Source organism: Jaculus jaculus, chromosome 12 (assembly GCF_020740685.1).
Source record: "Jaculus jaculus isolate mJacJac1 chromosome 12, mJacJac1.mat.Y.cur, whole genome shotgun sequence".
Taxonomy (NCBI): Eukaryota; Metazoa; Chordata; class Mammalia; order Rodentia; family Dipodidae; genus Jaculus; species Jaculus jaculus.
In genome coordinates, this window is record NC_059113.1 from 41,545,615 (window position 1) to 41,570,287 (window position 24,673).

Sequence of the window (24,673 nt, forward strand, 5' to 3'; positions counted from 1 at the left end):
AAACAAAAAAAAAGAAGGCAAAAACAAAAAATAAATACACACCTTTCAATAATAACTCTTAATATCAAAGGCCTCAATGTCCTAACCAAAAGACACAGGTGTGCAGACTGGGTTAAAAAGGAGAATCCTTGGGCTGGAGAAATGGCTTAGCGGTTAAGCGCTTGACTATGAAGCCTAAAGACCCCAGTTCAAGGCTCGATTCCCCAGGACCCACTTTAGCCAGATGCACAAGGGGGCGCATGCTTCTGGAGTTTGTTCTCAGTGGCTAGAGGCCCAGGCACGCCCAATCTCTCTCTCTCTATCTGCCTCTTTCTCTCTTTGTCTTTCGCTCTCAAATAAAAATTTAAAAAATCTAAAAAAAAAAAAAAAGAATTCTTCAATTTGTTGCCTCCAAGAAACTCACCTTTCTACAAAAGATGGACAGTATCTTAGGGTGAAAGGTTGGAAAACGGTGTTTCAAGCAAATGGGCCTAGAAAACAAGCAGGGGTTGCTATCCTAATATCTGATAGGATAGGCTTCAGGCCAACGCTAGTTAGTAAAGACAAGAAAGGTCACCTTATGTTGATGAAAGTCACACTCCAACAGGAGGACATTACAATCCTAAACATACATGCACCTAACATGGGGGCTCCCAACTTCATCAAACAAACACTATTAGAACTAAGGTCACAGATAACACCAAACATAGTTGTAATGGGTGACTTCAACACTCCACTCTCATCATTTGACAGGTCATCACAGCAAAAAATAAACAGAGAGATGCATCTGGATTAAATGAGGTCTTAGAACAAATGGGCCTAACAGATATATACAGAATGTTTCATCCAAATGCTGCAGAATACACATTCTTTACAGCAGCACATGCAGGAAAATTGAAATAATCCCTTGCACTCTACTGATCACAAAGGGATCAAATTACAAATCAATAGCAAGAAAAGCTATAGAGCATACACAAAATCATGGAAACTTAACAATTCACTACTAAATGATGATTGGGTCAATGAGAAATCAAGAAGGAAATAAAAAAATTCATAGAATCCAATGATAATGAGAACACAACATACCAAAACCTTTGGGACACAATGAAGGCAGTCCTAAGAGGGAAATTTATAGCTTTAAATGCCTATATTAAGAAATTAAAGCCGGGCGTGGTGGTGCATGCCTTTAATCCCAGCATTTGGGAGGCAGAGGTAGGAGGATCACTGAGAGTTTGAGGCCACCCTGAGACTACACAGTGAATTCCAGGTCAGCCTGGGTCAGAGTGAGACCCTACCTCAGAAAACCAAATAATAATAATAATATGAAATAAAAATATCTGAAAGAAATGGATGATTTCCTTGATTTATATGACCTACCAAAATTAAATCAAGATGAGATTAACCACTTAAATAGACCTATGACAAGTATTGAGATTCAAGCAGTTATCAAAAATCTCCCAACTTGGGCTGGAGACAGGGCTGGGTTAAGGTGCATGCCTGCAAAACCTAAGTACCCAGGTTCCATTCTCCAGGTCCCATGTAAGCAAGATGCACATGGTGGCGCATGCATCTAGAGTTTGCAGTGGCTAGAGGTCCTAGCATGTTGATTCTCTCTCTCTCTCTCTCTCTCTCTCTCTCTCTGTCTCTGTCTCTAATAAATAAATAATAAAATCTTTTTTAAAAATCTCCCATTTTAAAACAAAAATAAATAAATAAAATAAAATAAAGCCAGGCGTGGTGGTGTATGCCTTTAATCCCAGCACTTGGCGGGGGGGGGGGGCCAGAGGCAGGAGGATTGCCATGAATTCAAGGCCACCTTGAGAATACATAGTTAATACCAGGTCAGCCTGGACCAGAGTGAGACCCTATCTTGAAAAACAAAACAAAAAAAATACATAAATAAATATAATGTCCCAATTAAAAACATTCTAGGCCCAGATGGATTCACTGGTGAATTTTACCAGACCTTCATGAAGAACTAACACCAATGCTTCCCAAACTTTTCCATAAAATAGAAAAGCAAGGAATCCTACCAAAGTCTTTCTACAAAGCCAGCATCACCCTGCACCCAAAACCAGACAGTGATAGACCAAAAAAAAAAAAAAAAAGGAAAGAAAAAGTACAGACTAATCTCCCTCATGAACATAGATACAAAAATTCTCAACAAAATATTGGCAAAAAATACAAAAATATATCAGAAAGATTATCCACCCTGACCAAGTAGGCTTTATTCCAGAGATGCAGGGATGGTTCAACATATTCAAATTCCAGTTCAGTCAGACTGAGCTAGAATGAGACCCCACATTGAAACCAAAAAAAAAAAAGGAAGAAGAAAAAGAAGACAAAATATAGATGCCATATAAGCATCTAAAAAAAAATGTTCTACATCCCTAGCCATCAGGAAAATACAGATTAAAACTACTTTGAGAGCCAGGTGCACTGACACATGCCTTTAATCCCAGCACTGGGGAATCAGAGGTAGGAATTTCACTGTGAGTTTGAGGCCACCCTGAGACTACATAGTGAATTACAGGTCAACCTGAGCCAGAGTGAGACTTTACCTCAAAAAACAAACAAACAAACAAACAAAAACTACTTTGAGATTCCATCTCACTCCTGTCAGAATGGCTATCATCATGAAAACAAATGACAATAATAAATGCTGGCAAGGGTGCAGAACAAGAGGTACCCTTCTACACTGTTGGTGGGAATACAATCTGGTCAAGCCATTGTGGAAATCAGTGTGGAGGTTCCTGAGACAGCTAAAAGTAGATCTACCATATGACCCAGATATACCATTCCTAGACATATATCCTAAGGATTCATCTCACTATCTTAGAGATACTTGCTCAACCATGTTTATTGCTGCTCTACTCACAATAGCTAGGAAATGGAATCAGCCTAGATGTCCCTTAACTGATGAGTGGATAAAGAAGATGTGGCACATTTACACAATGGAGTTCTACTCAGCAGTGAAGAAAAATGAAATTATTATATTTGCAGGAAAATGGATGGATCTGGAAAGGATTATACCTAGTGAGGTAACCCAGGCCCAGAAAGCCAAGTGTAACATGTTCTCTCTCATATGTGGATCCTAGCTACAAATGATTGAAATTCTATGTAAGTAGGAAGAAAACTCAGTAGCAAAGGCCAGTAAGCTAGAAAGGGGATATTAAGCAATTAGAAAGGGAGGGAGGGATGGGGGACTTAATAGGATGCTATTTTATATATGGGGGTAGAAGAACAGATTAATGGGGATGAAAAGGCCTAAGTGAGGTCAGGAGAAGAGATTGAGTAAAGGAAAGGTGGAGGGAGGGCTAATCAAAATCTAAGAGGATGCAAATAAATCATATGGAATCCTCTGGTTTTGGACAATGGAACACTAAGGAGCCACAGATCATTGTTAGAAAATTTTCAGTGCCAGGGATGGGATACCTCCAGTGAGTTGTTGGCCAGGGAGGTCCCTGATGACCCCAAAACATTATAGGCCATTGCCAAGGCCCTTGGTTTCCCACCAGGAATACATGGTAAGACCCTATTGTTGAAGACTCCACATACTTGGGCTGCAAGGCCACTGAGAAATCCTGCTGGAACTGAGTTGATAACTTCCTCCATGTAAACCAGCTGACAGAAAGCTGAAAGAAACCATTATACATGTAGTTCAATGGGAGAAAGATATACCACCAGTGAAGACACTCAACAGTGGACACTGCAAGCCTTATAATTGGCCAGCCGGGCCAAATGAGCCAACAGGTGCAATAGAGGCACATCTGTCATGGTAGAAACCAACTGCCCTCCAATTAAACTGGAGGCCCGCTCCATGGGGGGAAACACATCTCTGATACTGAAAACTTAAAACAGAGGTAGTCATGAGCCCTAGGGGTATAACATCTGCTGATGTCTGGAAAAATGTATATACTATGCTTATCAAACTGCCCAGTAAGCACTTCTCTTAATATTTATACCTTTATATTAATGCTACTCTCACTTTGGGTAGAGAATCTTCTCTTTTCAGATAGCAGTGACTTTGAGATGACTCAGAAGGTATCATAGTGCTGGAAAGAAGTGACTGGAGTACTGAGTAACATCTCGATCATACCTTCCAAGGCTCAGGGTCTAATGCAGAAGAGGTAGTGGAAAGAATGTAACAGCCAAAGGAAGGGTAGGACTCCTTACAACGTGCTCCCTTCAGACATAAAATTGCCTGGATATCCATGCCTTCATAGTGCCTGACTACCTACACAAGACCATCATAAGAGGAGGAAAAGATCATGACATCAAAATAAAAGGGAGACTGATTGAGATGGGGAGGGGATATGATGGAGAATGGAATTTCAAAGGGGAAAATGGGGTGGGGGAGGGAGGGTATTACCATGGGTTACTTTTTATAATCATGGGAAATGTTAATAAAAACTGAGAAAAAAAATCTAAGAGGATATAAATAAGTCATGTGGAAACCTACTTTTCTGGATAATAGAACACCCAGAATCCATAGATTTTTACTAAAAAATTTTCAGTGCCAGGGATGGGATACCTTCCAGTGAGTTGTTGGCCAGGGAGGTTCCTGATGCCCCCAAAATATTACAGGCCAAAGCCGAGGCTCTTGGTTTCCTACCAGGAATAGGTGGTAAGACCATATTGCTGAAAACTCGCATACTTGGGCTGCAAGGTCACTGAGAAACCCTGCTGGAGCTGAGCTGAAAACCTCCTCCATGAAGACCAGCTGAAAGAAAGCTAGGAAAAGCTATACTGCATGAGGTTGAATGGGAGAGAGAGAAATCCCCAGGTGAGATACTTAACTGTGGACATTGCAAGCCTGAAATTTGGCCAGCCAGGCCAAATGAATCAATGGGTGCAATAGTGGCACATCTGTTATGGGGGAAACCAACTGTTCTCTATTTGGACTAGAGGCCAGCTCCATGGAATGGAATACATTCCTGATACTGAAAACCTACAACAGGGGTATTCATGAGCCCTAGGGGTGTAATGCCTGCTGGTGTCTGGCTAAATATATATACTATGTTCACCAAACTGCCCAGTAAGCACTTCTCTTAATGTTCATCCCCATATATTAATGCTACTCTCACTTTTGGTTAGAGAAGTTTCTCTTTTCAGATGGCAGTGACCTTGGGATGATTCAGAAGGCACCATGGCGCTGAGAAGTAGTGACAGAGGAGTGCTCAGCACTGAAATATCTCTATCACACCTTCATAGGCTCAGGGTCCATTGTGGAAGAGGTGGCAGAAAGAATGTAAGACTGAAAGGAAGGGTAGGACTCCTTACAACGTGCTCCTCCTGACACAAAATAACCTGGATATCCATGACCTCACAGTGCCTGACACTACCTACACAAAATCATCATAATAGGAGGAAAAGATCATGACATCAACATAAAAGAGAGACTGATTGAGAGGGGGGAGGATATGATGGAGAGTGGAGTTTCAAAGGGGAAAGTGGTGGGAGGGAGGGAATTACCATGGGTTATTGTCTACAATTATGGAAGTTGTCAATAAAATAAAATAAAGAAAGGAAGTTACACCAACCTGAATGTATGCACATATAGAGCACATTTGGTTACTGAAATAGACTTAAACATAGCATAGAGCTAAGCATCCTGACCTTTCTTGTCTTACTCTGAAGTTGTTTGTTTTTAATTAGAAAATTTATTTTACCCATTTGTAATACATAATGTGACAGGGTCTTGTCTATGTCTAACCTGGTTAGACCTCCAAAGAATGTGAATTACACATGTATTTATGACTTTGTGACCCACCTAGCATAGGACATCACATGTAACTAATGTAAGCTGAATTTACATTAAATCTATGTCCATATATAAAACTTTTAGAGCATCCTTAACAGTCTGTAAATGATTGAAAAATCTTTATTTTTAGGCATGGTGTTTATCTACATTTAACCCAAAAATTAGCCTTCTGTTCCTTATAAAAGGAAGTTAATTTTAGGCAAAATTTGGTTATTTTAGATCTTTTACATCTTTTTTTTACATATGCACACCTGTATCTATTTACTTTAACATTCTGGCCTAAGTTCCACTCAAAAAAGAAAAAGCCATTTTGGGGCTGGAAGGATGGCTTAGAGGTTAAGGCGTTTGCCTGAAAAGCCAAAGGACCCAGGTTTGATTCCCTAGGACCCACGTTAGCCAGATGCACAAGAGGGTGCACACATCTGGAGTTCATTTGTAGTGGCTGGAGGCACTGGCGCACCTATTCTTTCTCTCTCTCCCTCCCTCTTTCTCTGTCAACTAAATGAATAAAATAAAATATTTTTTAAAAGCATTTTTGCCAAAAAAAAAATACCTTTGGGTTTTCATAGGTGGAGTCTCACTCTAGCTTAGGCTGACCTAGAATTCACTAGGTAGTCTCAGGGTGGCCTCAAACTCATGGCAATCCTCCTGCCTCTGCCTCCCAAGTGCTGGGATTAAAGGCATGCGCCACCATGCCTAGCTAAAAAAAAAAAAAAAAATCCATTAATTTTTTTTTTTGTTCACTTTATTTATTTATTTATTTGAGAGCCACAGACAGAGGGAGGAAGAGGCAGATAGGAGAGAGAGAGAATGGGGGCGCCAGGGCCTCCAGCCCCTGCAAACGAACTCCAGACTTGTGTGCCCCCTTGTGCATCTGGCTAACGTGGGTCCTTGAACCGGGGACCTTAGGCTTCACAGGCAAGCGCTTAGCCCTGAGCCATCTCTCCAGCCCCCAAAAAGCCATTTTTTTTAAAAAAAAAATTTATTTATGCTGGGAAATGGAACCAGCCCTATATATATATTTAAATTAACAACTTCTATACTTATAGACAACAAACCATGGTATTTCCCTCCCTTTCCCTCCCTTTCCCTCCCTTTCCCTCCCTTTCCCTCCCCTCCCTCACTTTCTCCTTCATAACTCTGCTCTCTGTCATATCCCCTTCCCACACTCCCAAATCTTATGAACTGAGCTGAGGTCATTATTGTTTATCTATAAGATAAAAATGTTTATGGTGGTGCACACCTTTAACCCTAGCACTTGGGAGGCCTAGGTAGGAGGATCACTTTGAATTCAAGGCCAGCCTGAGACTACATAGTGAATTCCAGGTGAGCCTGGGCTAGAGCAAGATGCTGCCTTGGGAAAAATAAAATCCTTGTGGTTGGAACTGCTAATTGAAAGCCTCTTGGAGGAAGAGATTATGTTCCCTGGACTATGAATGGGGAACTCCAGCATACTGTTGCAACAGGGCTTTCCCAGTCATTTCTCTTGATTGTTACATCTTGAGAGGAGGGTACAATTAGGGTGACTGGACCCCTAAAGATAAAAAAAAAAAGACTGGAAAGGGCTAGAGAGATGGCTTAGCGGTTAAGGCACATGACTTTGAAGCCTAAGGACCCAGGTTTGATAATCCAGGTCCCGCGTATGCCAGATGCATATGGTGATATATGCATCTGGAGTTCCTTTGCAGTGGCTAGAGGCCCTGGCACATCCATTCTGTCTGTCTCTTTCTCTCCCTCCCTCTCTCTGTCTCAAATAAATAAATAAATAAATAAATCTTTTTTAAAAAGACAGGAAAGTTTGCACTTTCTAGAAATCAAAGATAACCAGACTTCTTATCTCTTGCCTAGTTTCCTAGACCTGTTTCTCCACAAACAACCAGGACCCCTTCTGGGAGGGAGGTCTTTCATAGGATTTAAACATTGAGGTTGGTCAAGATCAGCCCCCAGAATTTGATGTCAGGGCTAACCTCTTCTCAGATGGGCCCTAGACAGGCCCTAGCCCTAACCAAACAGCCATCCCTCTGGTTCACCTGAGCCAGAAGACAATCCACCACCATAGGTTATAAATACCTTTGCAAGGAGAGGGCAGGCTCTCTGCCACTTGAGAACTTCCAGCTGTGAGTGGTGAGCTTTTCCCTCAGCTAGCCGAGGCCCAGCCTGGTTGAGCTGAGGACAGGCCCCCCAACCCAGACCTTACTCTCCACAAGGGTTCTTTGTCCCTATAGCTCCCCACATTGCAGGAACTCCTTGAAATTTCTTTTCTCTCTTCTCTTTCCACAGTTTTCCTAGGCCCTCCACGTGGGATCTTTAGCCATGTGGGTCTTTCCTTGGCTCTCTACTTCCCTCAATAAATATAATAATTTAATAATTATCCTTCGCAGTCTTCTGTTTATTCAATTCTTTGATTAACATTAGAAACTAGCCTAGGGTTTGGGATTCAAGGACTTTCCTGGACCCCTGACACGCTGCTACAATCTGATTTGATGTTTTGTTATTTATCTTTGTTTCTTCCACTTTTCAGCAAAGCTATTTGTTATTTTTTTTTAATTTTTTTATTAACATTTTCCATGATTATAAAATATATCCCATGGTAATTCCCTCCCTCCCCACCCCCACACTTTCCCATTTGAAATTCCATTCTCCATCATATTACCTCCCCATTACAATCATTGTAATTACATATATACAGTATCAACCTATTAAGTATCCTCCTCCCTTCCTTTCTCTACCCTTTATGTCTCCTTTTTAACTTACTGGCCTCTGCTACTAAGTATTTTCATTCTCACGCAGAAGCCCAGTCATCTGTAGCTAGGATCCACATATGAGAGAGAACATGTGGCGCTTGGCTTTCTGGGCCTGGGTTACCTCACTTAGTATAATACTTTCCAGGTCCATCCATTTTTCTGCAAATTTCATAACTTCATTTTTCTTTACCGCTGAGTAGAACTCCATTGTATAAATGTGCCACATCTTCATTATCCACTGATCAGTTGAGGGACATCTAGGCTGGTTCCACTTCCCAGCTATTATAAATTGAGCAGCAATAAACATGGTTGAGCACGTACTTCTAAGGAAATGAGATGAGTCCTTTGTATATATGCCTAGGAGTGCTATAGCTGGGTCATATGGTAGATCAATCTCTAGCTGTTTTAGGAACCTCCACACTGTTTTCCACAATGGCTGGACCAGATTGCATTCCCACCAGCAGTGCAGAAGGGTTCCTTTTTTTCCACATCCCCGCCAACATTTATGATCATTTGTTTTCATGATGGTGGCCCTATTTGTTATTTCTGCTAGATGTTGTTCAGTGTCTGGCTTGATGCTCTGCTCTTATCTGCTGTTTGCCTTTTTAATTTATTTTTTCTTTCTCTCTCTTTTTTTTTTTTTTTTCTTTTGAGTTAGGGTCTTGCTATAGTTCAGGCTAACACAGAATCCACCATGTATTCTCAGGGGGGCCTTGAACTCACCCTGATCTTCCTACCTCTTCCTTCTGTGTGTTGGGATTAAAGACATGTGCCACCATACTGTGCTTTCTTTCTTTCTTTCTTTCTTTCTTTCTTTCTTTCTTTCTTTCTTTCTTTCTTTTCAAGATAGGTATCCCTCTGCTTCTGTAATTATAATCCTCCACTCAGATGTGACTTCTACTCTACCATCTTACCAGAAGTCCTGGTTAATCTATTAATGATCATGTCACTCATCTTCCATATATAATTTTGGTGGCCTGTTTAGGGACCTCTCTGCTCACCTTCCTTGGCTTCTCTTCTCTGGTGTTTGGGGTGGTCAACCATCAACCTGTGTGTGCGCAGCTGAACATCTGTGAATAGGGCTGTTTGTTTGTTTGTTTGTTTGTTTGTTGTTTGTTTGTTTTTCAAAGCAGGGTCTCACCTAGCCCAGGCTGACCTGGAACTCACTCTGTAGTCCCAGGCTGGCCTCAAACTCACCGTGATCCTCCTATCTCTGCTTTCCCAGTTCTGGGATTAAAGGTGTGCACCACTATGCCCAGTGATAGGGCTGCTTTTTAATGAGTCCCAAAGACCTCCAAGCCATGACTCAGAACCATCATTGCCCATCAAGGCTCAAGCTAAGGAGTTCTTTATTTTTTTTTTCAAAGTAGGGTCTCAGTCTAGCCCACGATGACCTGAGTGCTGGGATTAAAGGTGCATGCCACCACACCTGGCAAAAGCCTTACTTTCCATTCACAACTAAAAGTGACCAACTGAAAGTTTGGGTTTGAGAATAGTGGACTCTAAGGCTGTTTCTTGGAGCCTCAAGATTTATTATTATTATCTTTGTTGTTTTTTGAGGTAGTGTCTGACTCTAGCTCAGACTGACCTGGAATTAATCTCAGGGTCTCACTTAGAATAAGTCTTGAGAGCTGGGAGTGGAGGCACACGCCTTTAAATCCCAGCCCTTGGAAGGCAGAGGCAGGAGGACTGGCAAGAGTTCAAGGCCACCCTGAGACTACATAGTGAATTACAGGTCAGCCTGAGCTAGAGTGAGACCCTACCTTGAAAACCCGATTAAAAAAAAAAAAAAAGACTTATTTTGACATTAGGTAAGAGAATGGTGAGATAGAAAGGAAAAGGAAGAAACTTCTGCATGCCCAGTAAGTGCTGGTTTTAAAGCTTTTCAAAGAAGAAGGGGGATATTTCACTGTAGGAATGTGGACCTTGAATGGAGTGGGTAAGGCATGAAGGAGAGTTAAACAAATGTGATCCAAGCCTACATGGTCCTGGAAAGTGAGCCCTGGAAAGTCAGATCTCCACTCAGGGCCACACCCTGGGGAAGTGAAGCTTGGTCAATTTTCATAATAGTGGGGATTCCAAAGTCACAGACCTGGGCATGTTTTCAGATGCCTGTCACAGCTATTAAGAGGGGGGAAGAGTCAACACTAGTTAAGGCAAGTTTCTAATTTTCTTTGTAAATTTAGGAAACTGTGTGTGTGTGTGTTATGGTAGGGTCTCACTCTAGTCCAGGCTGGAATTGGCTATGTAGTCTCAAGGTGGAATGCTGGGATTAAAGGTGTGTGCCACCATGCCTGGCCTAGAGGTTTTTTTGGGTTTTTTTTTTTAGCTTGTTTGTTTGTTTTGTCTTAACTAATTATTTATTTATTTGAGAGAGAGAGAACGAGGTAGAGAGAGAGAGAGAGAAGGAGAGAGAATGGACATACCAAGGCCTCCAGCTGCTGCAAACAAACTCCAGACACATGCGCCACCTTGTACATCTTTCTTACATGGGTCTAGGGAATTGACCCGGGGGTCTTTGGCTTGGCAGGGAAGTACCTTAACTGCTAACTTAAGGGAGGAAGGCAGAGCTATTGACCAAGGAGGCAAGAGAGGGTTTGGGGAACTGGAAAAGCCCCCAAGACAACTTTTTTTTTTTTTTTTTACAATTTTATTTATTTATTTATTTGAGAGCGACAGACACAGAGAGAAAGACAGACAGAGGGAGAGAGAGAGAATGGGCGCGCCAGGGCTTCCAGCCTCTGCAAACGAACTCCAGACGCGTGCGCCCCCTTGTGCATCTGGCTAACGTGGGACCTGGGGAACCAAGCCTCGAACCGGGGTCCTTAGGCTTCACAGGCAAGCGCTTAACCGCTAAGCCACCTCTCCAGCCCCCAAGACAACTTTTTTATGGAATCTAAAAGCGACAATAAAAGGAAGCTGGCCTGTTATGGTTGGCAAGAGCAAGGATCTCCTGGGAAAACCCTCACTGTCAAAGTGTGGCACAGTTAGTGGGGGCAGCTCATCCAGGGTGAACCCACACATATTGTGAGGGTTCTCACTTGCTTCTTCCCTCTCACTTCTATTTCTCACTGTGGCATTTGCACCTACTGGTCTCCTGGCCAGAATTCCTATTCTGAGAGCTTTATGGGTAAACACTTCTACAGGTCAGTGAGCCCCTCTAATCATGACCAATCGCACACTGGCCCATAGATGGCGCCAAGGCTGCACTTTTGTGAAGCAAAGTCCTTCCATTCTCAGATGCCCTAAGAGTGCTGTCTTATTACTGGAGTTAGGGTAACAAGGTTTGCCCTGGCAGCCCTAACATGTCAGGCTTGCCAACCCATCCTCAATAAGCCAACAAAAATGTATTTCTTTATTCTAGAGAGCATGGGTATGCCAAGGTTTCCTGCCACTGTAAACATTTACATCTGGCTTTTTTGTGGGTACTGGGGAATCAAACCTGAGCCATCAGGCTTTACAAGTAAGCACGTTTAACCACTGAGCCATCTCTGCAGCCCCCTCAATATGCCATTTAGAGGAGCCAAATAATGGTGAAAAGCATGGGTTGCTGAGATGGATAAATTGGTAAGCTGTTTCCCACATGGGCATGAGATCTTAAATTAGGACCTCCAACAACCACATAAAAGCCAGGTATGGGGGCACATACCTATAATCCTAGTGCTGGAGAAGTAGAGACAGGAGAGTCCCCAGGATGTTTGGCTAGTCTAGCCAATTGGTAAGATCTGGCTTTAGTAAGACTATCTCAAAAAATAAGGTGGCTAAGGGATGGGATACCTTCCAGTGAGTTGTTTGCCAGGGAGGTCCCTGATGACCCCCAAACATTACAGGCCATTGCCAAGGCCCTTGGTTTCCTTCCAGTAGCATATGATAAGACCCTATTGCTGAAGACTCCACATACTTGGGCTGCAAAGCCACTGAGAAATCCTGCTGGAACTGAGCTGATAACCTCCTCCACGTAGACCAGCTGACAGAAAGCTGGAAGAAGCCATCTGCATGCAGTTCATTGGGAGAGAGAAATCACCAATGAAGATACTCAACAGTGGACACTGCAAGCCTGAAATTTGGAACGGGTGCAATAGTGGCACGTCTGTCACTGCATCGGAGGGAATACATCCCTGATATTGAAAACCTACAACAGGGTTAGTCATGAGCCCTAGGGGTGTAATGCCTGCTGGTGTCTGGTTAAATGTATATACTATGGTCAATCAAACTGCCCAGTAAGCACTTCTCTTAATGTTCATACCCACATATTAATGGTACTTTTGGTTAGAGAAGTTTCTCTTTTTTTATTTTTTTATTTTTAAAATTTATTTATTTATTTATTTATTTGAGAGCAACAGACACAGAGAGAAAGACAGATAGAGGGGGAGAGAGAGAATGGGTGCGCCAGGGCTTCTGCAAACGAACTCCAGACGCGTGCGCCCCCTTGTGCATCTGGCTAACGTGGGACCTGGGGAACCGACCCTCGAACTGGGGTCCTTAGGCTTCACAGGCAAGCGCTTAATCGCTAAGCCATCTCTCCAGTCCTAGAGAAGTTTCTCTTTTCAGATGGCAGTGACCTTGGGATGACTCAGAAGGCATCATGGTGCTGGGAAGAAGTGACAGAGGAGTGCTCAGCACTGCAATATCTCTATCACACCTTCCAAGGATCAGGAACCATTTCGGAAGAGGTGGTAGAAAGAATGTAAGAGCCAAAGGAAGGGTAGGACTCCTTACAATGTGCTTCCCCCAGACACAAAATGGCCTGGATATCCATGACCTCACAGTGCCTGACACTACCTTCACAAGACCATCAAAATAGGAGGAAAAGATCATAACATCAAAATAAAAGAGAGACTGATTGAGAGGGGAGGGATATGATGGAGAATGGAGTTTCAAAGGGAAAGTGGTGGGGAGGGAGGGCATTAGCATGGGATATTGTTTACAATCATGGAAGTTGTTAATAAACATTAAATTAATTTAAAAAAATAAGGTGGCTAGGTGTAGTGGGGCTCACTGTTAATCCCAGCACTTGGGTCACTGTGAGGCCAGCCTGGGACTGCACAGTGAGTCCTACCTCAAAAAAAAAAGAAAGAAAGAAAGAAAAAAAAAAACAAGAAAAAGAAAAAGAAAAAAGAAAGGTGGAGCATAGACTTAAACATTTGTGCAAGGTACCATGCATGAGTGTGTGCATGTGCATACACACCAAAAAAATTGTTTTAACTACAGGGGGCTGGAGAGATGGCTCAGTGTTAAAGGCACTTGCTTGCAAAACTTGATGGTCTTGGGTTCAATTTCCCAGTTCCCATGTTAAGCTAGATGCACAAGGTGGTACATGTGTCTGCAGTTCATTTTCAGTGGCAGGAAGCCTTGACATGCCAATGCCCATTCTCTCTCTCTTTTCTTGCAAATAATCAATAAAAATATTTTTTTAAACTGCATAGTAGCTGGGCATGGTGGTGCATGCCTTTAATCCCAGCACTAGGGAGACAGAGGTAGGTGGATTGCCATGAGTTCGAGGCCACCCTGAGATTACATAGTGAATTCCAGGTCAGCATGGGCTAGAGTGAGACCCTACCTCAAAAAAACAAAAAAAAAAGAAAAACAAAAAACAAAAAACCCTACATAGTGAGCGGGGTGTGGTAGTGCATGCTTTTAATCCCAGCACTCAGGAGGCAGAGGTAGGAGGATCACTGTGAGTTCAAGGCCACCCTGAGACTACAGAGTGAATTACAGGTCAGCCTGAGCTAGAGTGAGACCCTACTTTGAAAAAACATCATATATATATATATTTAAGCTGGGTGTGGTGCTGAAGGAGGATAGGAGAAAGCTAGTCAGGCCACCCTAACAATAAACTCTATTCTACATTGATTTAGCCTAAATTGCCTTTCCTTCTTATCGTCCCTCTGGGCCCTTTCCGGACAGGTGTCTGGGATTTTTTCCATCTGCTGACAAAGATAAATTTAGCTCCTCAGCTGTTAACTCTCAGAGTAACTCAGTGAATCAGTTCAGCCTTTAGCCTCTCTTTTTTTTACCACAGTCTCTCTGCTTTGGTACTTTCCCTCTTCAGGAAAGCACATGGCAGATGGCCACATGTGTGTTTTCTGAGACTCTACATTTACATCAAAGTTCTACTTCCCATGTACTTGCAACCCGGTTCCAGTCTTTTTCTAAGGACCTCATTTCTCTTAAATGAACCTTATAAACTCTAAAGTGTTTCCACATGAGAGCGTGTTTCCTACTTCCCACACGTTTAGCCTCCCTTTTAAACCCCACAATTTGTGATTTTCCCCTCAATAAATTTAATAATTCATAATTTATCCTTTCTGAGTCTGTATTTATTTTATTTATTTATTTATTTTTGCTTTTTCAAGATAGGGTCTCACTCTAGCCCAGGCCATATATATATATATTCTCAGGCTGGCCTCAAACTCAGAACAATCCTCCTACTTCTACCTCCCAAGTGCTGGGATTAAAGGTGTATGCCACCACTCCTAGTGAGTCTGTCTTTATTAATTCCCTATTAAAACTAGGACTAGGCTGGAGAGATGGCTTAGTGGTTAAGCACTTGCCTGTGATGCCTAAGAACCCCAGTTTGAGGCTCGATTCCCCAGGACCCATGTTAGCCACATGCACAAGGGGGTGCAGGTGTCTGGAGTTCTTTTGCAGTGGCTGGAGGCCCTGGTGTGCCCATTCTCTCTCTATTTGCCTCTTTCTCTGTCACACTCAAATAAATAAATTAATTAATTAAGAAAAAAAACAAGTAGGACTAGTACATGAAAAGCTGGGCATGGGGCTGGAGAGATGGCTTAGCGGTTAAGTGCTTGCCTGTGAAGCCTAAGGACTCCGGTTCGAGGCTCGGTTCCCCAGGTCCCACGTTAGCCAGATGCACAAGGGGGCGCACGCATCTGGAGTTCGTTTGCAGAGGCTGGAGGCCCTGGCGCGCCCATTCTCTCTCTCTCCCTCTATCTGTCTTTCTCTCTGTGTCTGTTGGGCATGGTGGCACACACCTTTAATCCCAGCACTGGGGAGGCAGAGGCAGGAGGATTGCCATAAATTCGAGGCCACCCTGGGAATACAAAGTGAATTGTGAATTCCAGGTTCTGGGTTAGAGTGAAACCCTACCTTAGGGGGGAAAAAAAACCAAAAAAACAAAAAAAAAACTAGGACATGGGGCTGGAGACATGGCTTAGTGGTTAAGGCACTTGCCTGCAAAGCCAAAGGACCCAGGTTCAGTTTCAAGGTGGCACATGCATCTGGAGTTCATTTGCACTTGCCTGTGAAGCCCAAGGACCCATGTTCAACTCTCCAGATCCCAGATCCCATATGACGCAAGAACAAGGGTCGCACATGCACACAAAATGGCTCATGCGTCTAGTTTTATTGCTGTGGCTGGAGGCCCTGGAACACCAATTATTTCTTTTGCTCATTAAAAAAAAAATTGCTATGTGGTAATAAGAAAGTAACAAAATGAGAAAGAAAAAAACATGAATGGGGAAGGCCTTACCAGTATTGGAACCCTGAGGTTCAGACAGGGAGAGATGAACAGCCAGGAAGAAACCTTTGCCCACCCAGTAAGCCTGTCTTATAGCTTATTAGCATGGGCTTTACCCTCAGGCTCAGGTTAGTCTAAGAGAGTTGATTGGTTTGGACTCAGGGAACTGGCTCAAAAGAAAGCCAGTATACTGAGTAGAGAGGGTGTGGTCACTGAGGGATGAGACTGGACTAGATCAGATGCAGAATTATCTTTGGGCCCATCCTAGCTGGCTACCTAAAAATAAAACTACCTGGCTCCAACATCTCCCTCACAATGGCCTATAATTTCTTTATTTTCTTTCCTTTTTTGATTTTTCACAGTCGAGTTTCACTGTAGCCCAAGCTAACCTGGAATTTACTATGTAGTCTCAGGGTGGCCTCGAACTCACAGTAATCCTCCTTCCTCTGCCTCCCGAGTGCTGGGATTAAAGGCATGCGCCACCATACCTGGCTTAATTTTTTATTCTTTTTAAAAAATATATTTATTTATTTATTTGAGAGTGACAGAGAGAAGGAGGCAGAGAGATAGAGAGAGAGAGAATGGGCATGCCAGGGCTTCCAGCCACTGCAAATGAACTCCAGATGCGTGTGCCCCCTTGTGCATCTGGCTAATGTGGGTCCCGGGGAATTGAGCCTCGAACCGAGGTCCTTAGGCTTCACAGGCAAGCGCTTAACCACTAAGCCATCTCTCCAGACCTAAATTTTTTATTCTTGAGACCTCTATGGTGCTGGTAATATAGGTCAGTGTAAAACACTTGCCTAGAAAGCCTGAGATCCTCAGTTCAACACTCAGTAACACACACACACACACACACACACACACAGAAAGAGAGAGGTTGATTCATGGAATAAAAGAATCTTTTTCATGTGTGGGGGGAATGCTAAGAACACTTCCTGTGCAAGCATGACGGCCTGAAAGAACACTAAAATTCCATTCTCAGGACTCACTTGTGATGGTAACCCTAGGAACAAAAAAAACAAAACAAAACAAAACAAAAAACAGCAAGCTCTGGGAACAGCAAGGCTCGCAGTAGAACAATGAAGCAGGATACCTGATGTTCTGCGCTCGCCACTGCAGGCGAGTGTACCCTGTCCCAGGTGAGCATATGAGTCACTGCAAGGGCATATACACCTGCATTCACACTTCAACCCACCCCCACACACCACGTTACACACACTAAGAAAAAAGAAAAAAAAAAAAAAAGCCGAGCATGGTGGCACACACCTTTAATCCTAGCACTTGGGAGGCAGAGGTAAGAGGATCACTGTGAGTTCAAGGCCACTTTGAGACTACATAGTGAATTCCAGGTCAGCCTGGGCTAGAGTGAGACCCTACCTCAAAAAACTAAAAGAAAAAGAAAAAAGAAGCTGCACGTGGTAACACACGCCTTTAACCCCAGCACTTGGGAGGCAGAAGTAGGAGGATTGCCATGAGTTCAAGGCCATTCTGAGACTACACAGTGATTTCCAGGTCAGCCTGAGCTAGAGTGAGACCCAACCTCGGTGAACTTGAATCATCTGAGACTTGTTCTTCTGGTGCTGCATTACTTTGTTGAATTTCTTTTCCACATTTCTCACCTGTTTATTTTAGTAATGAGAAGCATCAGAAAGGATTTTCTCTGTGGACAGTTCTCTTTGTTGTGGGAAGACTTCTGACCTTGACTCTTTCAGTCCTTACTGTTGGCTTTGGTCTTGCAAGAGCAGAAAATCAGAAGCTGGATTTCAGTACTGGGAACTTCAACGTACTGGCTGTTAGAATTGCTGTTCTGGCCGGACATGGTGGCGCATGCCTTTAGTCCCAGCACTTGGGAGGCAGAGGTAGGAGGATCGCCGAGAGTTCGAGGCCACCCTGAGACTACATAGTGAATTCCAGGTCAGCCTGAGCCAGAGTGAGACCCTACCTCGAAAAAAAAAAAAAAAAGAAAAAAAAAAAAAAAAAAAAAAGAATTGCTTTTCTGGCATCCATTTGCCATTTCATGATGTGGAAGTTCATTAACTTTCAGCTTCATAGGTGGAGGGAACACTCTACCTTTCAGGCACCTCCTGTGAAGAAGAAACCAGCAGTGACTGAAGGCAGGCCTTCTAGGAAAGGAACAGAAAATGGTGTGAATGCAATAGTGACTGCAAACGGAGCAGACTCTCCCCATAATAGGAAAGAGAAATCTTAATGAATGATAAGCTAATCGATTAGTGTCCCCAAAGGAATCTGCTTTTTACTCTATCTTTCAGCACTAGAGATTTTTCTGTTCTTGAAAATATAGTTTGTTGCCGGGCATGGTGGCTCACGCCTTTAATTCCAGCACTCAGGAGGCAGAGGTGGGAGGATTGCTGTGAGTTCGAGGCCACCCTGAGACTCCATAGTGAATTCCAGGTCAGCCTGGGCTACAGTGAGACCCTACCTCGAAAAAACAAAAACAAACAAACAAACAAAAAAAAAAAAGAAAAGAAAAGAAAAGAAAGAAAAGAAAAGAAATATAGTTTGTGCTCTTTGAAAAAAAAAAAGGTGGGGGGCTGAAGAGATGGCTTAGCAGTGCTTGCCTGCAAAGCCAAAGGACCTCGGTTCGATTCCCCAGAACTCACGTAAGCCAGATGCACAAGGGGGTGCATGCATCTGGAGTTCATTAGTGCATTTGCAGTGGCTAGAAGCCCTGTAGCACCTATTCTCTCTCTCCCTCTTTCCCTCTCTCAAATAAATAAATAAAAATAAAATAAAATTATACAAAGAAAAAATAGTTGTCATCTGCTAAAGGTGGTATGTGCTGTAATTCCAGCCCTTAGAAGGTGGAGGCAGGAAGCTCAGGAGTTTGATAGTGAATTCAAGGGAAACCTGTAGATTACATGAGACCCTTTTTCAGTGTGTGTGTGTGTTGGGGGGGGGGTGTGGAAAGTGTGGGGCAGGGAGCTGGAGAGATGGCTCAGCAGTTAATGCACTTGCTTGTGAAGTGTAAGGACCTGTGTTTGATTCCTCAGTATCCGTATCCAGGTCAAGCCAGAAGCCCAGGTGACTCATGCATCTGGAGTTCGTTTGCAGTTGCTTGAGGCCCTGGAGCACCCATATTCTCTCTCTTTATCTGCCCACCCATATAAATGCCAGCCATGATCCTGATGAGCTATGCACTCTAATGTGGGGCCACTCACAGCCAATCTTTTATTTTCCTTTGCTACTTTAAGAGGAAAAAAAAAAAATGATGCATGAGTAGGGTATTGCCCAGCTCCCAGTCACACTTGGTGTCTTTTTTGAAGAACCTGGCCCTTCCACGAATGCTGCCAGCAATAGAATAACCTGTCCAAATCTGTTTTGAAAATTCAAATAAGAAGAGTAGGCTTGGGCCTGAGGATGTGGCTTACTTGGTTGAATGCTTGCTTACCAGTCACAAAGCCCTGGGTTCCATCCCTGGCACCATATGAACTAGGTGTGGTGCACACTTGTAATCCCAATACTCAGGAGGCAGGCAAGGTCATCCTTGGCTATATTGTTAGAGGCCACCCTGGGCTATATGAAGCCCCATACTCCTATGACCCTCCCAAAAAAGTAGGCTTTATAATTATCACATGGATATCACCCTTGTGATTTTGAAGTACAAAATAAGATTAATTATATTGTTTTCTGTATTTGTAAGTTGGATGCTGAGCATTCACAGTAATTTACATGATAAGACTTAATAAAAATTTTTCCAAGTTAAATGCAGATTCTGCCAATATAAAAATAGTCTTTTTCAGTTTTCCTTTGAGATTTACTGTTAAGTTGGGTTTGGTGTAAAATAGACAAGGTCACTGGATAGTGTGCTCATTGAATTTACCATTAAAAATTCATTTTTATATTGAAGAAAGAAAGAATATTGTTATGGAAACACTAGATTTGAAAAAGTAATAGTTTAAAAACAAATTATGTGAAGCTCCCTTCTTTCTGATTCTCCCCTATTTAAAGGTATTTGGAAATCCCAAGGTGCCCCTGAACCTCTTGATGTTAATAACTTTGCATTCTAACTTAAGTTCCTTAGAAAATGTTAATGACAAGAAAACCAAAAACTAAACTTGTGTATATCAAGAGCAGCACCATTTTTTCCCCATGTTGCACTTTTATTTCAAATTATGCATTGTAAAGAGATTTTTCTCACTGAATAGAGAATTTCCTGTACTGGTGTTTTACTGGGCTGTGGAGCTTCATTTTCATCTGTTACATCCGACTCTCCACTGCTTATCCAACCAGGCTGGCCTGGGAGCTGGCTGGAAAGCAGCCATGTTTGAGCAACAGAAAATAAACTATGCTAGAGACCCTGATGTGTGGAGAATTGGAGGTTGTCAGAGTTAAGCTTGTAGGACATTCTATAACAAATACCCATGCTATCTTAAGCCATTGGACCATGAGGAAGTAGAAGTTATCCTACAAAAAATTATTACTTTTCAATAGGTCCAGACTTTTTTATGTTTTTATCCATAAAATCTTCATTGTTCAGGCTAGAGTATTAATTACCATTTTACCTTCCTTAGTGGGACCATGAGTCAGCCCTTTAAGACAACTCACTTTGAATTGACTTTCAAACTCGAAGTGTGAGGATTGAAAGTATGGGTATATCGGGCCCCACCTCTCCATAGGTTTTGTATGCTGGTTGCAGAACATCCTTTGCACTCCCCACTATCTCACACACTCTCAATGAAACTGACATAAAGGTAGTGCAGTGTACTACTCTGTAGTCTAGAACTTTCTCTGCCACAGCTTACATGTTTTCTGCTCCCTAAATGACTTTTCCTGGATAGCTCTTTTCAAAATTCAATCTCTGGAACCTGTAATTGCTTGCACAGAAAGGAGCCATCGTGAGATTTCAAGTTTCAAAACATGGTGGAAACCATCAGGGTGTGACATCTGTCACTTTTCAGTGCTCTTGCTCTATAATGATTTGTATCAGAATAAAAATGTGTAGCTCACTTGAAATTAAAATAGGAATTTATAAATTTTTAAATTAACCTTGGCCTTTTTCCAAGTCTGTCTTCCATTTTGTTCTGTATTTTCTGATCACTCTTAAGCTCACAAGCCTTTGAAGAAATAGGAGTAGTCTGATATTTTTTCCAAGGTTTACAAATTAAGTGCTTTTTAATGTATTCTCTTTACTGCTTTGGTTTTTCAGATTTTAATTCCATATTTGAAGATCTGCCTTTTATTGCATAATGTTAATTCATGAATGTAGCCATGTTATTTCCCAAGTGTAATGTTACATGATCATAGGTGTGGCATTCTCTAACACAATGTGGAAAGTAGTTTTCATAAAACTCATGGCTCTTGATTGCACAGTCCTACTTGCTAGAGCAAAGGACACTTTTAAGGCTACTTTCAGAACTTGTTTTGTATTTTCTCTAAATTATCAATGCAGTTATGTCCAATGGAGGCCAGGGTACCACATGTTACAGGCAGCCTTGCATGTGTGCCGTGAGAAAGTTCAAAGACTCAAGAAAGTCTATGGGAACTCAAAAAAAATTTTTTTTAATGGTAAACCCCAAGATTTTCTCCACTAAATAGTTATTTTGTATTTTGTAACTTAAAAGCAGCTATTAGTACATTTCTGAAATATAGCAGGAGACCAAAACATTTTTGGAAAGAGAATAAACATATTAAGAGAGACTGGTTTTATTTTCAGTGTGCTAATGATTAGACTATTTTTTTTATGAATGGATGTAATGAAACAAATATTCAGGTGTTTAGCATATGATTAAGAGTGGAACTATTAAATCCATCACGGACAAATCAATTTTAAAAGAAAATTTGCATAGTCTAGCTTGTTTTCTGGTGCTGTTGACCTGCAAGAGAATATACTTTTGCATATATACAGGTGAATGTTTCCCAGTTTATGTATACAACAAATTGTAGGCATTAAAAGTATTTTATTGATTAAAAAAAAAAAACAACAAAGCACTTTTCCCTAAAGGACAGCCCAATTATTAATGTACCTAACTCCATTTTGTGTCTAATTTGTTCTTGATTTTCTTTTTTTTTTCTTTTTTTTTTTAGAGAGGCACAAGAGGGGTCAAGCTCCTCTTTTGTATTATTATTTTATTAACGTTACTTTCTTAAGTCCATGTAATATATAAAACATAACAGGAAAAGAAAACCCAACAGATTTAAAATAGAAACGGAAAGTGTTTGGCTAGCAAAAAAAGAAAACACGAGGGCATCATTGCCTTCCTCTCTGTAGATCTCCTGGGGCTGTTGGTCTCGCACTAGCTAGAAAGGGAATGTCACTAGCTTGAAACAAGTTGGCATGCCACGAGGGTAAGCTGCAGTCAGCTTGGGGATGGGCCAGGAAAGGACAGATTTTAAACTCTTACCCTAAGATACTGTCTATAAGAAATGCTGATATGCAAAAGGTAAGCTTTAATCAAATAGCAAGAGAAAACGTGAGTGAATGAATACAACTCCTAGTCTTCTGAGAGGAGGTTTAAAAAGAAAATAAATACTGTGCTTTATATTGCTCCCCCAAAGCATTATTCCAAGTATGCAGGAGGCTGTTGTGAGCAGCTATCATCACTAATAAGCTCTAACTCAGAGGTAGGGCAAGTACCATTTCACAGAATGCTTGCTGACGCTGGGGGAGGCCTGTGGCCCCAGTTCTTCTCATTCAGAAGGGGCTTCTGAATTCCAGTCTTGCTGAAAAAGCAGCATTCTGGTACCTGCGACCCAAAACAGCTAGGACATAGCAAGCACATGCTAGCTATTCCAGTTTGAGGTCTGCCCAAACTGTCAAATGAGGGGGAATAAATGGTTAACGATGGACTTGTTCTTCAAGATGAGGAACTGAAATCTTACAAGATCGGGGAGTAGGCACTCGCTCAACTGTACATGGGCAGCACCCTTCTCAAGCTAGGCAGGAGATGAGGAGGAAAGGCCGACTGGTCCACTTGGGGGACAGGAGAGGTTAACAGAAGGACTAGGAAGAAGGTGGGGAGAGAAAACACTGAACTGGTAACAGTGGATGTTCCCTGTGTCTGCAAGGCTTCGGGACCAAGTAGCTGATCGTCCATCCAGTCCGCGCCAGCTTCCAAACCCCCAGGAAGGATTTCAGTTAGCCTCGTTCTTTGAGGCTTCATCGAAGTTTTCTACAAGGTCTGGAACGTCGTCCTCCTCCTTATCAATGTCTTCTGGCTTTGGAGCTTTCCTGTCCAGCACTTGCCGTGGGAACTGTTCAGCTAACTTTCTAATGCTTGTTAAACTCTCAGCCCCAAGCTGACTTAATATTCCAGGAAGCATTTCTGTAATTGGTCTGGCTTCTGCGTGACCAGTGATTGCAAAGGTGTTGGCGGACAGGGAAGCCTGGACTTCGGGATTGTTGAAATGAATAACTGTTCCATCGTCTTTGATCATGTTCACCTCTTCAATACCAGCTATGTTATTTACTGCCAGTTTTTTTCAGAGAACTCTGGAGTTTTTTGTCGTCAGCTGTCGCTGTTCTATGTACCGCCTTCTTTCTGCGAGCTGTACCCTTGCCCCCTATCCGGACCTGAGCCTGAAGTTTGGCTAACTTTTCTTGGTTCATGCTGTTGGTGAATCTGAAGTAGGGAAAGGGGAGGGGGTCCCCCAACACCCGCATGCGGCAAGAGCAAGATGGCTGCCTCCGCTGAAACAGGGAAAGACCACTGCCTGTTCGATTTTCTTTTTTCTTTCCTTCTGTGCTATTCTAAGTCTTTTTTTTCCTCCAGTTACCTTGGATCCTGGGAATAACAGGCCTGATTGATGAACATTTTAAGACAATGACCTAAGTAACAGAGACTTTCTTGGTAATGGTCAGACAATAGATAGACCAAGATACCTGGACTTCTGCTACACAAACCCCAATCCTTGCCTATATACCACTGAGATTGCTAAACAATTGGATGACAAATTTTGATTCATTAGATCTCTATTTATACCCTTCCTGGTGTGAATCTGCTAATAGCTCATTCCTGCCAAGTGTGATGGGGCATTCCATAATCCCAGTACACAGGAGGATGAGGCCAGGGGATTATACAAATTCAAAGCCTGTCTAGCTGATGATGAGAATCAGGACATCCAGAGATACTAGAAGACCTTGTTTCAACACACACACACACACACACACACACACACACACACACACACACACACACACAAATGCTGGGGCTGGACAGATAGCTTAGCAGTTAAGGCACTTGCCTGTGAAGCCTAAGGATCCAGGTTTGATTCTTCAGGTCCCACATAAGCCAGATGCACAGGTGGCACATGCATCTGGAGTTCGTTTGTAGTGGCTAAAGGCACTGGTGCAACCCCCCCCCCCCCGTATTAAATAAATAAAATAAAAATAAATCTTAAAAAAAAAAAGCCTGGTATGTTGGTACACACCTTGTGCCTTTGATCGCAGCTCTTGGGAGACAAGGGTAGGAGGATCACAGTGCGTTTGAGGCCACCCTGAGGCCACATAGTGAATTCCAGTAGACCCTACCTCTGAAAACCAAAATAAATAAATAAATAATAAACAAATGAAATAACTAAATCCCATTTTCCTTTTCACTACCACATGTCTTTTTTTTTTTGTTGTTGTTGTTGTTAAATATTCAGTTATTTGCACTATGGGCACACTAGGGTTACCTGGACTCCAACGAAACACATGTACCACTTTGTGTATCTGGCTTTATGTAGGTTTTGGGGAATTGAATCTGAGCC

The 24,673-nt window shown here is 42.3% G+C and overlaps 2 pseudogenes; one reads left to right on the forward strand and one right to left on the reverse strand.

Moving 5' to 3' along the window:
• The first annotated feature begins 17,060 nt into the window (after window positions 1-17,060).
• Window positions 17,061-18,173, forward strand: LOC123453577 (annotated as a pseudogene).
• A 4,783-nt stretch (window positions 18,174-22,956) lies between these two features.
• Window positions 22,957-23,613, reverse strand: LOC101615085 (annotated as a pseudogene).
• Window positions 23,614-24,673: the final 1,060 nt, after the last annotated feature.